This window comes from Crocodylus siamensis, chromosome 3 (assembly GCF_052110815.1).
Source record: "Crocodylus siamensis isolate JL-2025a chromosome 3, ASM5211081v1, whole genome shotgun sequence".
In the NCBI taxonomy this organism is placed as follows: domain Eukaryota; kingdom Metazoa; phylum Chordata; order Crocodylia; family Crocodylidae; genus Crocodylus; species Crocodylus siamensis.
Window position 1 is genome coordinate 72,741 of NC_143397.1, and position 14,946 is coordinate 87,686.

Consider the following 14,946-nt stretch of genomic DNA (forward strand, 5'->3'; position numbering starts at 1 on the left):
AGTTGTTTCACTTTTGTCACCCTTATCTGGAGGGTTTTAGGTGTGTCTCGCACTGCATCTTAATCAGCTTCTGTTGGGGGGGGGGGTGATTTTTTGTGAGTTAGACAGTCTGTGTCCTGTGTCAGGGTTCCCCAAAAACATGGAGCTGACAGGTAACAACATCTAGCATCAGAGAACTGCCATCAGCCCAGATAAGCGTGTTGACATGGCTGTGATGAAGCTGGCTACTTCAACAAGCCTGCACCATGTTGTGAATCAGTTCAGCGTGGCTCCTTGCACTGCTGGGAGGGTGATCAGCAATGTAGACTACCTGCTTCAGGAGCTGGCAGCAAACAAATTGATATGCTTAAGTAACCCCTGGAGGGTGGTGGAAGGATACTGGGCAATGGGCTTCCTGAACTGCATGGGGGCACTTGACAGCATGCATATTCCTGTCCTGAGCCAGTCCCAGGACAACTGTTCATTCATAAACAGAAAGGGCTTTCTTTCCGCCATTCTGCAAACTGTCATGGATCACTGAGGCAGATTTACAAACATTTCATAGAATCAATGAGTCGGAAGGGACCTAGACAGATCATCGAGTCCGACCTCCAGCCAGGTGCCTATCCAGTCTCATGAAGATTTCCAGGGAAGGTGAGAGCACCACCTCACTGGGAAGCCTATTCCAGGCTCTGGCCACCCTTTACATGGGATGGGCAGGAAGCCCCCACGCTGCATATGTATTTCAAAACTCACCACTGCCTGGGTTGATGGACAAGGGCCAGTATGCCCCAGGACTGGAGGAGGTTGTAATCCAGGGTGTTTTAGTGCACCCCTGATACCTACTGACATGGCTTAGCCACTTCTGCCCTGGCTCATGAAGTTCTACAGTGGGCAAGTGTGTCACCCACAGAAATTCCTGGTCAGCAAGAAGCTAAGCAAGTGCCACATGAGCGTAGAGTGTGCATTTGAGTGGTTGAAAGCCCGTTGGAGATCACTCAACTACAGGCCAGAGGTTGATGCTGATAACAGCAACCTCTTCATAGTGGCAATATGTGCTGCATAATATCTGTGAGACTAGGGATGAGGTTTTCAGTGAGTTTTGGAAACGACATTTAATTCCACCCAGAGAGTCTGCTAGGGTCACACACACAGCAGGACAGGAGGGAGGGGGTTAGACATACAGGCAAACAGCAGCAGGGGAGCTGTCATTAGAAATTGCCTGGCAGAACACATCACAGCTGCTCAGGAGGAGGAATGTGCTCTGTAATTGTGTGAACTGATCATTTTTATATTTTGTCTCGCATTTCCTATTACTTTGTTATTGAACAAAGTCTTTCTGAGATAATTTTGTCTTTGATACTCTGGTCATAACAGGCTTTCGAGGAGGTCTCTGTGGCACGTGAACAGGACATGCTCTATGCATGATGTCAGGTAGATGGCAAGGTTCCCTCTAAGCTGCGGAGGTGTGCAGCCGCGCACAATACAAATGTTGCCCGGCAGTAACTTTGCAATGCCCCGCACCGAGCCGGCGCGGGACACCTACTGCTCGGCTGCGGGCAGCTGCTCTGCTCCGCTCCTCGCCGGCACTCCCGGCTGAGGGACAGACAGCCCCGGCCAGAGCGAAGGGCTGCGCTGCTGATCAGTGGGCAGCTATCGCCCCGCCCCGCCCCGCTCCTTGCTCCTTCATGCCTGCAGTGCGGAGCGGGCAGCGGCTCCTCCCCGAGTCAAGGCAAGGGCGGGGACCAAGCCGGGCACCGTGCGGGCTCCGTTGGCTTCAGGGAACTGCTTCGCTCCGCTCCCCAGCCCCTTCAGGCAAGCTTCACCCCAAGCCCTGCCGGCTTCACCCTAATCGTAGCGTTCATCCTTGTGCCGCAAGCCCCACAGCTCCCGCGCCAAAGCCCGGCAGCCCCGCGGGTCCTCCGCGCACTGCCTGCTCCCCCCCTCGCGTGGCTGCAGCCTTCGGTGCCGCACGTTGCGCTGTCAAAGGCTACAGCGAGTTGGGGAGCAGGCAGAGCAGCCTGCTCGTGGGTCCAAGACACATGACAGGGCGGTACACACTTCACCTAACAAAGGTACTGGAGACAAAGGCAGCTCTTTGGTAACTGAAGACAGAGAACGCAAATGCTTGCCCATATTTAAGTATTAATTAAGTCTTAATCCTGGCCACATCCACATGATTATGAGGTAGCATGTGGGTATTACAGCTAGTTTCTTGTATTATTTACAACAGTGCAAATTAAAAGCAGAATTGGGCCTTTAAAGGAAAACATCTAACAAGATGATAAATAGACTGAGACAATATTAAAGAATGCATCTGGTACACTGTAATATTAAATATATTATAGGGGGAAGCAGGGCCAATTCGGTAATGGACTGAAGCAGGGCGCTCACGGACTGAAGTGGGGTGCTCACAGATGGCTACACCTCAGAGGGAACATTGGTAGGAGGTGCAGTGTTTGAGGGGCATGGGTGAGGGGGTCTGGGTTGTTTTTGGGTTGCATGCGAATTGAGAAGAAAGGCAGGAAGAAAACCTGTGTGGGGATATGACTGTAGGTGATGATCTGCCAATACAGCAGTTAAAAGATTGAAATTAAATTTCTTATCAAAGTTATAAGGAAATTCCTGTTTCTTTCTTCACTTCAACTACAGCATCCCCCTGCTGTGCGATGGTAGGGGTGGGGGTATTAGTTCATGCTCGCCATGTGTGGTGATCACAGGAGGAGGGGGAATTGGAGCAGGCTGATTGCGGCCTCCCCCAACACCACTCTGGGGGCAGCTATGGTAGGCACAGGGATGCCCAGTACCCAAGGAATCTTAATCAACCTCGATAACAATCCCAGCCCACCTCCCATGCGGGTTCTTAGCTTTGGAAAAAGTCATGCTTTTTGACCCGAGGATACCAACAACAGGAGACACAGGATTTTTTTCTGTTTTACATAAAAAGTCTACTAATGTTTCCACTGAGGATTTAGCAAAACCATGAGCGAGTTACATTTTTATTAGGCCAAGCATTGACAGTGCCTTTTTTATATAAACCATTTTAATGTTGAGATATACAGTGTAGAAATACATGCAGTTCCTGAATTGGGTATTTTCCTCCATAGGCACACTGGCAAGTTGCAATGTTTTCTAATGGTTACAACCACCACATGCTGACAATAAGCAGGGAGGTGACACCAGTTTTGTTTTAGAGTGCCATGCGCGTAACTGTAAAGCTTATAGTTAGTCAAAACTAACATAGATTACTTACAAAACTTTATCAACACACTCAGGTAGGCTCTGGAGCGGTGAGAGACGCGCGGGTGAAGCCCGCTGCGCCCCCACTCCCCCAAAGCCCCCCAGACACCCCCTCAGCAGCCGCCGAGCCCCCTGCTGACCCCCAGCACAGCCGGAGGTAAGCGGGCTCGTGGTGGGAAGGGGTTAACTCCTCGCTTGCTGGGAGGAGGCCGCTGCCTGGTGCCCCCGCCCAGGCCCCTACTTGGCCCAGCCCCCCAGGGAGCCCTGCGACCGGAGCCGCGCGAACAGGCTGCGTAAACAGGCGCCCGAGTTAGCGCAGAGTTCGCGCAGGGGAGGGCGCGGGAGGGCACAAGACCCTGCCTGCGACCCCCCCCAGCCTTAGCCAGCCCCAGCCGTAGCCAGCCTACCAGAGGCATGACACGGATGGGCACGCGCCGCACCCCGAGGGTCCCCTCGGGGTCTGTGGCCCCCCCATCGGGCACCTCAGAGACGGCCGCCTAGACGGAGCCCACGGTCCCGGGCTCCACGCAGACGGAGCCCCTGGCTCTTGGCTGCGGGGGCTGCCTGTCCCTTTCTCAGGCTCTGGGGCCTGGGAGCATGGCCACCTCCCCTTGCGGGGTCTGCTCCCTACTGGGGTCTCTGGCGCGCCAGCTGGAGGAGCTCCAGGCCACAGTCCAGAGACTGCGTGCCATCAGGGACTGCGAGCAGGAGACAGACTCCTACTGCCAGGCCCTTCTCCCCCGGGAGCCGCAGGGGAGAGCTCCGTCTCCCTCCATGGCTAAGGAGGACTCTGGGACCTCCCGCTCTGCCCAGTCAGGGGCATGGACCAAGGTGGTCAAGGGCCCCAAGGCCCGCCGCACCAAGGCCCCCCGCCCTCGCCGGAGCTTAGCAACAGGTTCGCACCTCTTGCAGCCCCAGCAGAGCCCACGCAGTTGCCGGCTCCCGCAGGCATCCCAGGCTCGACCGCAGCTACTGGCCCCATTCTCCCCAAGACAAAGCGTAAGGTGTTTGTTGTGGGAGACTCCATCCTGCGGGGCACTGAGGGGCAATCTGCCACCCCGACCCCTTAGCCTGGGAAGTCTGCTGCTTCCCGGGGGCCCGCATCCGAGCCATTGCAGAGAGGATCCCGCAGCTCCTCCGGCCCACAGACCACTACCCCATGCTCCTTATTCACGTGGGCACCAATGACATGGCTCGGAGCACCCCCAGCCAGGTCATGAGGCGCTACAGGGAGTTGGGAGTGGGGCTTAGGGGTCTGGGAGCTCAGGTGGTGTTTTCGTCGATCCTCCCAGTCTCGGGCTATGGGCTGAGGAGGGAGAGGAGGATCCACGCGGTGAACCAAAGACTGCGGCGCTGGTGTCATCGGGAAGGCTTTGGCTTCCATGACCACAGCCCGCTCTTTGGAGAGAGAGGCAGGGAGCTGTTGGGAAGAGATGGCCTCCACCTCTCTCCCCTGGGGAGGAGGCTCTTCTCAGCCAGGCTGGCTGACCTGCTCCACCGGGCTTTAAACTAAGCCCACTGGGGGATGGGGGGACTACCGCCACTGCTGGCCCACTGAGCAACCCTTGCAGAGCCAGCAGACCAAGGCACTTAAGGGAGCCCACCCCTGCCCCAGCCCTGGCACAATCTGTGGGCAAGGCAAGAGCCCCTAAGGGCACACTTGCCTGCCTGTACACTTATGCCAGGAGCCTGGGTAACAAGCAGGAGGAGCTTGTCCTCCTGCTCAGTGCAAAGAATTATGACGTCATTGGGATAACGGAGACCTGGTGGGACTCCACCCATGACTGGACCACGGGGATAGAGGGCTATACCCTGTACAGGAGGGATCGTGTTGACAAAAGGGGTGGGGGGTGTAGCTCTCTATGTGAAGGAAAGCTACATGTCCCTGCAAGCTGATGTTGGCGACCGGCATGGACAGCTAGAGACCCTCTGGGTAAAAATTCGTGGGGAAAATGGCACAGGGGACACAACGGTGGGAGTCTACTACAGACCTCCCACTCAAAGTCCTGAGCTTGACCAGGAGTTCGCCCGGGAACTGACTGAGGCTACTTGCTCCAGGACCTTGGTTGTCATGGGTATCTTCAATTACCCGGACATCTCGTGGGAAGATCACTCAGCAAAATCCGAGCGGTCGCAAAGCTTTCTCTCATGCGTGGATGACCTCTGCCTGACTCAAGAAGTCTATGGGCCAACGAGAGGCAAAGCGCTGCTTGACCTGGTACTGGCTACGGGGGACGACCTAATCAGCAACCTAGTGATCGATGGGATGCTGGGTGACAGCGACCACGAGCTGATCACCTTCACCATCCGCCGTAAAGCTGGCAAGTCAGTCAGCAGCACAGAAGTCATCGACTTCAGAAAAGCCAACTTTGACAAGCTCAGGAGGCTTGTCGGTTAGGCCCTCAGGGACCATGACCCCAGGGAGATGGGAGTTCAAGAAGAGTGGTTGCTTCTCAAGGAAGCGATCCTCAATGCACAAGCTAAATCTATTCCAACACGGAGGAAAGGCAGCAAGAAGGCACAGCAGCTCCCCTGGCTCTCCAGAGACCTAGCGGACCTACTGTGGCTAAAAAGGAAAGCCTACAAAGGATGGAGGACGGGATTCACCTCCAAGGAGGATTATTCTGCGGTGGTCCGGGCCTGCAGGGAGCAAACCAGGAAAGCCAAAGCTGCAACTGAACTCCAACTAGCTTCAAGCATCAAGGACAACAAAAAGTCCTTTTTCAGATATGTGGGGAGCCGGAGGAAAAGCAAGGGCAATGTTGGACCCCTGCTAAACCAGATGGGGCAACTGACAACTGACGCCCAGGAAAAAGCCAACCTATTAAATAGGTACTTCGCGTCAGTCTTTCATCAGTCCCATGGGACGCCCATGCCTGCTATGGGACAGGGAAATCTGGGTGAGGGGGATCCCCTACCCTCCATCAATGCTGACCTCGTGAAGAAACACCTTGAGAAGCTGGATACCTTCAAGTCAGCTGGCCCTGACAACCTGCACCCCAGGGTACTCAAGGAGCTGGCGAGCGTCATAGCCCAGCCCCTGGCACAGGTCTTTGAAAACTTCTGGTGCTCTGGTGTAGTGCCCGAAGACTGGAAGAAGGCCAACGTGGTGCCGATCTTCAAGGAAGGGAGGAGAGTGGATCCAGCTAACTACAGGCCCATTAGCCTGACTTCGATCCTGGGGAAGATCTTAGAAAAGTTTATTAAGGAGGCCATCCTTGAGGGACTGGCCCAGGCTAACATCCTAAGGGATAGCCAGCACAGGTTTGTTGCGGGTAGGTCTTGTTTGACCAATCTCATTTCCTTCTATGACCAGGTGACCTATCACCTGGACGAGGGAGAAGAGATTGATGTCATATATCTTGACTTCAAAAAAGCTTTTGATCTGGTATCCCATGATCACCTCTTGGCCAAACTGCCCAGTTGTGGCCTTGGCTCCACCACGATCCGCTGGCTGGGAAATTGGCTTCGTGGTCGGACCCAGAGGGTTGTGATTGATGGCAGTCACTCATCGTGGTGCCCTGTGACCAGTGGGGTCCCCCAAGGCTCTGTCCTGGGACCCATACTGTTCAACATCTTCATTAACGATGTGGACATTGGAGTCAGGAGTGGACTGGCCAAGTTTGCCGATGACACCAAACTTTGGGGCAAAGCATCCACGCCAGAAGATAGGCGGGTGATCCAGGCTGACCTGGACAAGCTCAGCAAATGGGCAGATGAGAACCTCATGGTGTTTAACACCGAAAAATGCAAGGTTCTCCACCTTGGGAGGAAAAACCTGCAGCACCCTTATAGGCTCGGCAGTGCTACATTGATTAGCACTACAGAAGAAAAAGACTTGGGGGTCATCATTGACCACAAGATGAACATGAGCCTCCAATGCGATTCTGTGGCTAGTAAAGCGACCAAAATGCTGGCGTGCATCCATAGATGGTTCTCGAGCAAATCCCGGGACATCATTCTCCCCTTGTACTCGGCCTTGGTGAGGCCGCAGCTGGAGTCCTGCGTCCAGTTTTGGGCTCCACAATTCAAAAAGGATGTGGAGAAGCTTGAGAGAGTCCAGAGGAGAGCCACGCGCATGATCAGAGGTCAGGAAAACAGATCTTACAATGACAGGCTGAGAGCCATGGGACTCTTTAGCCTCGAAAAGCGCAGGCTCAGGGGTGATCTGGTGGCCACCTATAAGTTTATCAGGGGTGACCACCAGGATCTGGGGGAACGTCTGTTCACCAGAGCGCCCCAAGGGGTGACGAGGTCGAACGGTCACAAACTCCTGCAAGACCATTTCAGGCTGGACATAAGGAAGAATTTCTTTACTGTCCAAGCCCCCAAGGTCTGGAACAGTCTGCCAGCGGAGGTGGTTCAAGCACCTACATTGAACACCTTCAAGAGTAAATTGGATGCTTATCTTGCTGGGATCCTATGACCCCAGCTGACTTCCTGCCCTTTGGGCAGGGGGCTGGACTCGATGATCTCCCGAGGTCCCTTCCAGCCCTAATGTCTATGAAATTTATGAAATCTATGAAATCAAGAGCAACAAAGATTATCTCATGTGCCCAGTGCATGAGACAGGGGAAGGAGGGGGCACCATTGGTGAGCCCTTCTGTGCATGTGTGCAGTTTAAAAAGAGCCCCACCAACGGCAAGGCCGCAGTTTACCCCCCCTCCAAGTTTTGGCAAGGGATGCACGGACGGAAGCCCGTCATGCCTCCATTGAGCCCAGGAACCCCAGTACCCCCCAGCAGGACCCTGACCTAGACCCCCAATGCAGCCGGAGGTAAATGGGGCCCGCAGCAGGGGAGGGAGGGACCCAGACGAAGTCAGCTACAGGGCAGCTGAGTGGAGCCAAGGAAGGACATGCCCCCACCCCACCCCGCTCCTACTTGGCCCAGCCCCCTCGAGAGCCACACAACCAGAACCTTACACACAACGTGCAAACAGGCACACTTCTAGGCCCAGAGTGGGAGTTTGCACAGGAGGTCAAGTGGGAGGGCCTGAGGCCCTGCCAGCAAGCCCCAAAAGAAAGTTGTCACAGCAGCAGCTGGATTACCAGCAGTACAATGTGTATGGCCACACGCCCCACCCCAAGGTTCCCCACAGCATCTAAGACCTCCACCCTGGTACTTTCTAAGGTCTCCACCCAGACAGCCCATGGTTCTGGGGTTCACGCGGACGGAGCCCCTGGCTCTCGGCTGTGGGGCTGCCTGGCACGTTTCCAGGCACATGGGACCGGGAGCATGGTCACCTCCCCTTGCGAGGTCTGCTCCACTTTGGAGTCTCTGGAGCACCAGATAGAGGAACTCCAGGCTGCAGTCCAGAGACAGCATGCCATCAGGGATGGCAAGCAGAAGATAGGTTCCTACTGCCAGGCCCTTCACCCCCTGGAGGCCAAGGGTAGACCAAGGTCAGTTTCCAGGACAAGGGAGGACTTGAGGATCCCCCACAATGTCCAGCCAAGGGATTGGACCAAGGTGGTGAATGGTCCTAGGGCCCACTGCACCAGGGTCCCCTCCCCTCTGGAGCTTTGCAACAGGTACAAACCTCTTGCAGCCCCAGTAGAGCCTGCAGAACTGCCAGCTCCCTTCAGGCAAAAGAGGACCACTCACAGCTACTGCCCCTGCTCTCCCTAAGGCCACACGTAGAGTGGTTGTTGTGGGAGACTCCCTCCTGAGTGGGACTGAGGGCATGATATGCCACCCTGACCCCTTAGCCCGGGAGGTCTGCTGCCTCCTGGGACCCCATATCCAGGACATAGTGGAGAGGATCCAAAAACACATCTGGCCTACTGGCCACTACCCTATGCTCCTTATCTATGTGGGCACAAATGACATGGGTCAGAGCAGTCCTGGCCATGTCATGAGAGGCTACAGGGCTCTGGGAGTGGGGCTTAGGGGGTTGGGGGTGCAGGCGGTGTTTTCCTCAATTCTCCCAGTTTCAGGTTATGGGGTGAGGAGGAAAAGGAGGATTGAGGTAGTCAACCAAACACCGTGGCACTGGTGTCATCGTGAAGACTTTGGCTTCCACGATCACAGTCTGCTCTTTGGTGAGAGAGGCAGTGGTCTTCTGAGAAGAGACAGCCTCCAAATCACTTCACTGGGGAGATTCAAACTGTGGCTGTTAAAAGCCATGATTTGTCACATTCCCCGGCAGTTGGGGCTTACAGGAGGAGCAGAGCGGAGCAAACCAGGCACACATGGGTTACCACACACACACGTGTGCCCCCTAAATCTTACCACTGGCAGAAGAGGCAGCAGAGGAGGCAGGTAAGCAGGGTAGAAGAACCAGGCAGCTGAGGAGGATCCAGAGGGGGAGCCCCCCCGGATCCTTTTTGACTGAGCCAGCAGGGAGCCGCGCTCCTGAGCCACGCACACTGCGAACAGAGTGCACAAACAGGAGCGCTCTGTAAGGGGTGCCAGTGTTTGCGCTGGTGTTTGTGCTAGCAGGCAAGCAGGAGGGCCAGGAGGAAATCTTTGGCAAGGGAAGGAAGGAGGCACCACAAGCTACAGTAATGGCAAGGATGCAGAGTGCTGCTAGGGACCCTGCCCAGAGGGCGCCACCTACCCGGGGCTCCTCTGAGGCCACCACCCAGACAGAGCCCACAATGGGGATGGCGACACCCTGCTCCTCTGCTTGTGGGGGGTGCCCTGTGGGGCAGGCAGGGACAGGGGCAGGGTCTCCCCACCTGTCCCACATGTGCCCTTCTTCAGGCCTTGGAGGGGCAGGTGAGGGAGCTCCAGGCAGAGGTTAGCAGGCTGAGGGGGATCAGGGAGGCAGAGGATGAAATAGACGGGTATTTCCATTTTCTGCTGGGCCAAGTACCAGATGGGGAAGCACCCTGGGTGGTGCCCTCCACAGCAGAAGAGAAGAAGTTTCCCTTCAGAGCCAGGGCTGCTCGCAGTGGTGCAGTATCAACTCCCCCAGTCCAGCTGGGGAACAAGTATGAGGCCCTGGCCACACTGGAGGAGGAAGAAGCGGGGAGGAAACCCTGGGAGAGGAGGCCACTCCACACACAGGACAGACTGGAGGAGGCCAGAACACCCAGAGGAAGAAGAGACGCTGGGTGCTCGTCATAGGCGACTCCATCCTGAGAGGAACAGAAGGGCCCATCCATCGCCCTGATCCCGTGACCCGTGAGGTCTCCTGTCTGCCCAGAGCTCGGATTCAAGACTTGACAGAGATGATCCTGAACCTTATCCGGCCCACCAATTATCACGCCATGGTCCTAATCCATGTGGGCACTAACAATGCGGCCAGGAACAGCCAGATCACCTCATGACGGACTACAAGGCTCTAGAGGCCAAGCTGAAGGAGACAGGGCACAGGTGGTCTTCCCATCTCTCCTCCCAGTGAGCAGACATGGACGACACCATGAGATCTGTAACAGCTGAAAATTACGTCTGTGTGATAAAGGTGCTTGCTGAAGGCTCTGTGAAGATTAGACCAAATGTTTTTCTGTCATTTGTTTAGATACTAAGCTATACGTTGTTGCTAAGAGCCTAATTAAAGTTTAAGATGTAGTGAGGCCTTGTATGAAGTAAGGCCTAGTAAATCATGAGATACCTACAAGATCAGCCCAGGTAAGTACCAAAGACCTTTTAGACAGGAGTATAGAGGTGATCTAGGGGTAGCCACCAGGGGAATTAAATGTATATATGCAAATGCCAGGAGCATGGGAAACAAGCAAGAGGATCTAGAACTCTTGCTTCGAGCAATACCTTTGACCTAGTAGGTCTAAGGGAAATCTGGTGGGACTCTGCTCATGACTGGGTAGTAGGAATAGAGGGCTATAGGTTGTACAAGAGAGATAGATAAGGGAAAAAAGGAGGAGGTGTTGCTTTCTATGTCAAAAAACAGTACACATCTTCCCTAATCAAATTAGGATCAGAGGATGGACAAGCAGAGACTCTGTGGGTTAGGATCCAAGGGGGGTGGGGGGAAAAGGGACCTGGTGGTGGGGGTCTACTACAGGCCTCTGTACCAGGAGGATGAGCTAGACGGGGAATTTTCCAAGCAGCTCTCAGAGGCTGTGCGGTCTAGAGAAATGGTAGTCAAGGGGGACCTTAACTACCCAGACATATGCTGGGGGAACAGTCAGCTAGATCTAACCACTTACGCAGGTTCTTAACCTGCACACAGGAGATAAGGTGTCCCACCAGATGTAACATCTTGTTCAACTTGGTGTTGGCCATAGGGGATGACCTGGTGGGGGACCTGCAGATTCAAGGCAACTTAAGGGACAGCAATCACCAAATGATAAAATTCACTATTCAGAGAAGGGCAGGTACTTTATGTAGCAGAACACAGGTGCTAAACTTTAAAAAGGCTGACTTTAATAGGCTCAGGGGATTGGTTAGCAGGGTTCTAGAAACCAAGAGCCTAGATGCTTTGAGGGACCAGGAGGGGTAGTCATTCCTTAAGGATACCATTCTTTGGGCTCAGAGTGAGACAATCCCATGGCAGAGAAAAGGGTGCAAAGAGGCCAGGAAGCCCCTTTGGCTAACCAGGGTCATCCAGGATACCTTAAGGGCAAAAAAAAGTAGCATACAGGAAGTGGAAGCAGGGGTTAGCTAGGTTCAACTCGATGATCTCCTGAGGTCCCTTCCAGCCCTAATGTCTATGAAATCTATGAAATCTATAAGGAGGAGTACACTTCCTTGGCCTGCACCTGCAGGAAGTCAGTCAGGAAGGCTAAGGCAGCTCTATAACTCAGGCTAGCGGCAGGGATTAAGGACCATACAATGTCCTTCTTTAGGTACATTGGGAGCAAAAAGAGGATGCGGGGTAGCATAGGACCCCTATAGGATGGGCAAGGGGGTTAGTAACAGATAGCAAGGACAAGGCAGAACTCTTCAATGAGTTTTTTGCCTCTGTCTTCTTAAATAGGAATCTAGACAAACCCTTGATACATATCACAGACACCAACAAAGGGAACATCAGCTGATCAACTGTCAGTGCCAATATGGTAAAAGGACACTTGGAGGGACTGGACGTGTTCAAATCACCGGGACCGGAGAGACTTCACCTGAAGATAAGGAAGGAATTAGCGAACCACTAGCAAGCATATATGAGCACTCATGGTGCTCAGGTCAGGTCCTAGAGGATTGGAAGAGGGCCAATGTGATCCCAATCTTTAAGAAGGGGAGGAAGGAGGATCCGGGGAATTATAGACCAGTCAGCCGTACTGCTATCTTGGGGAAAATCCTAGAAAAGATTGTCAAGGAACACATCTGTGGGAGCCCGCTAACAAGGCCACCAAATGTTTAGATGCAGGAGTCGAGGTGGATGTTAACTATCTGGATTTCAAGAAGGCCTTTGAAACGGTATCCCATACCATCCTTATAAATAAACTGAGGAGATTTGCCATGGATGATTATACGGTAAAATGGGCAGGCAAACTGGCTCAGGGGTTGCACTCAGAGGGTGGTGGTAGATGGGTCAGTGTCAACCTGGAAAGATGTGTGCAGTGGAGTCCCTCAGGGCTCAGTTCTGGGGCCTGTGCTGTTCAACATCTTCATCAGTGATCTGGACGAGGGGGTGGGAAGCACCCTGTCCAAATTAGCGGATGACACTAAAATATAGGTATAATATAGTACTGGTCAGGCCGCAGCTGGAGTACTGTGTCCAGTTCTGGATACTGCAGTTCAAGTGGGATGCAGACAACCTGGAGAGGGTCCAAAGAAGAGCCACTCATCTGATTTGAGGCCTGCAGGGAAGGCCTTACAAGAAAAGTCTAAGGGGCCTTAACCTTTTCAGCCTCTCCAAGAGAAGGTTGAGAGGGGACCTTGTGGCAGTGTACAAATTCATAAGGGGGGAGCAACAGGAAATAGGCGATGATCTGTTTACCAGGGCACCTCCTGGAATAACAAGGAACAATGGCCAACAGGTATTGGAGAGTAGCTTTAGACTGGACATTAGAAAAATGTTATACACGGTCAGGTTTGCCAGGACCTGGAATGGGCTTCCAAGGGAGGTGCTGCTCGCCCCATCCTTGGGGGTCTTCAAGAGGAGACTGGACAGGCACATGGCTGGGATCACATGATCTCAGGTTTGGTGACCATTTTCTTGCCTGCCAGGGGCAGGGGGTCACACTAGATGGCCCACTGATGTCCCTTCTGACCCTAGAATCTATGAATAGTTTCATAGTTTCATAGTTTCTAGGGTCAGAAGGGACCTGAGCAGATCATCTAGTCCGAGCCCCTGCCATGGCAGGAAAGAATACTGGGGTCAAATGACCCCAGCAAGATGTTCCTCTAACCTCCTCTTAAACACCCCCAGGGTAGGAGCCTGCACCACTTCTCTTGGAAGCTGGTTCCAGACCCTAGCTGCCCTGACTGTGAAGTAGCACCTCCTGATGTCTAACCTAAACCTACCCTCTGCCAGCTTTTGACCGTTATTCCTGGTCACTCCTGGCGGTGCTCGGGGAAACAGTGACTCCCCAATGCCTGCTGAGCCCCCCTGACTAGTTTATAACAGGACACAAGATCCCCCCTCAGCCTTCTCTTTTGGAGGCTGAACAAGTTCAGGTCCCGTAGCCTCTCCTCATAGGGCCTGCCCTGTTGTCCCCTGATCATACGAGTGGCCCTCCTCTGGACCCTCTCCATGCTGTCAACATCCCTCTTGAAGTGTGGCGCCCAGAACTGGATGCAATACTCCAGCTGTGACCTGACCAGTGCCGCATAGAGGGGGAGGATCACCTCCTTGGACCTGCTCGAGATGCATCTGTGGATGCATGCCAAGGTGTGGTTGGCCTTCCTTACTGCCTCTCCACACTGCCAGCCCATGTTCATCTTGGAATCAATGATGACCCCAAGATCCCTTTCAGCCTCCGTGCTGACAAGAGGGGAGTTCCCTAACCTGTAGGTATGGTGCCGGTTGTTCCTCCCCAGGTGCATCACCTTGCACTTGTCTGTGTTGAAACCCATCCTATTCTTGTCTGCCCACCCTTGTAACCTGCCTAGGTCTGATTGTAGCCTGTTCTATCCTTCCAATGTGCCCACATACCCCCACATCTTAGTGCCATCAGCAAATTTGAACAGGGTGCTTTTTACCAATCTATTAATCTATGAAGCTCTTCTCAGAATGAATGGCTGACCTGCTCAACCAGGCTTTAAACTAAGCACGCTGGGGAATGTGGGGACTACCACCACAGCAAGCCCACTAGGCAACTTTTGCAAAACCAGCATGCAAAGACACACAAGGGAATCCACCCCTACCTCAGCCCTGGAACGATGTCCTCCTGGGACTGTCGGGAAGACTAGGGCCTTCAACGGGACACTGATGTGCTTGTATACCAATGCCAGGAGCTTGGGGAATAAACAGGAGGAACTGGTCCTCCTGCTAAACAAGAATGACTATGATCTCATAGGGATAAGAGAGACCTGGTGGGACTCCACCTATGACTGGGTCCCAGGTACAGATGGCTATACCCTGTACAGCAGAGATTGTGCAGATAAAAGGGGTGGGGGGTGTAGTCCTCCATGTCAAGAAAAGCTACACTTTCCTCCAAGCCAACATTGGAACCCAGGGTGGGTGACTGGATAACCTCTGGGTTAAAATCCGTGGTGAATGTGGCACAGGAGACACAATGGTAGCACAGGGGACACAATGGTAGGAGTTGACTCCTAATCAGGATCAAGAGCTCAACCAGGAATTAGCCAAGGAACTGGCTGAGGCTGCATGCTCTCGCTGCATGGTTGTCACAGGAGAAGTCAACTAAAATTTATGGTTA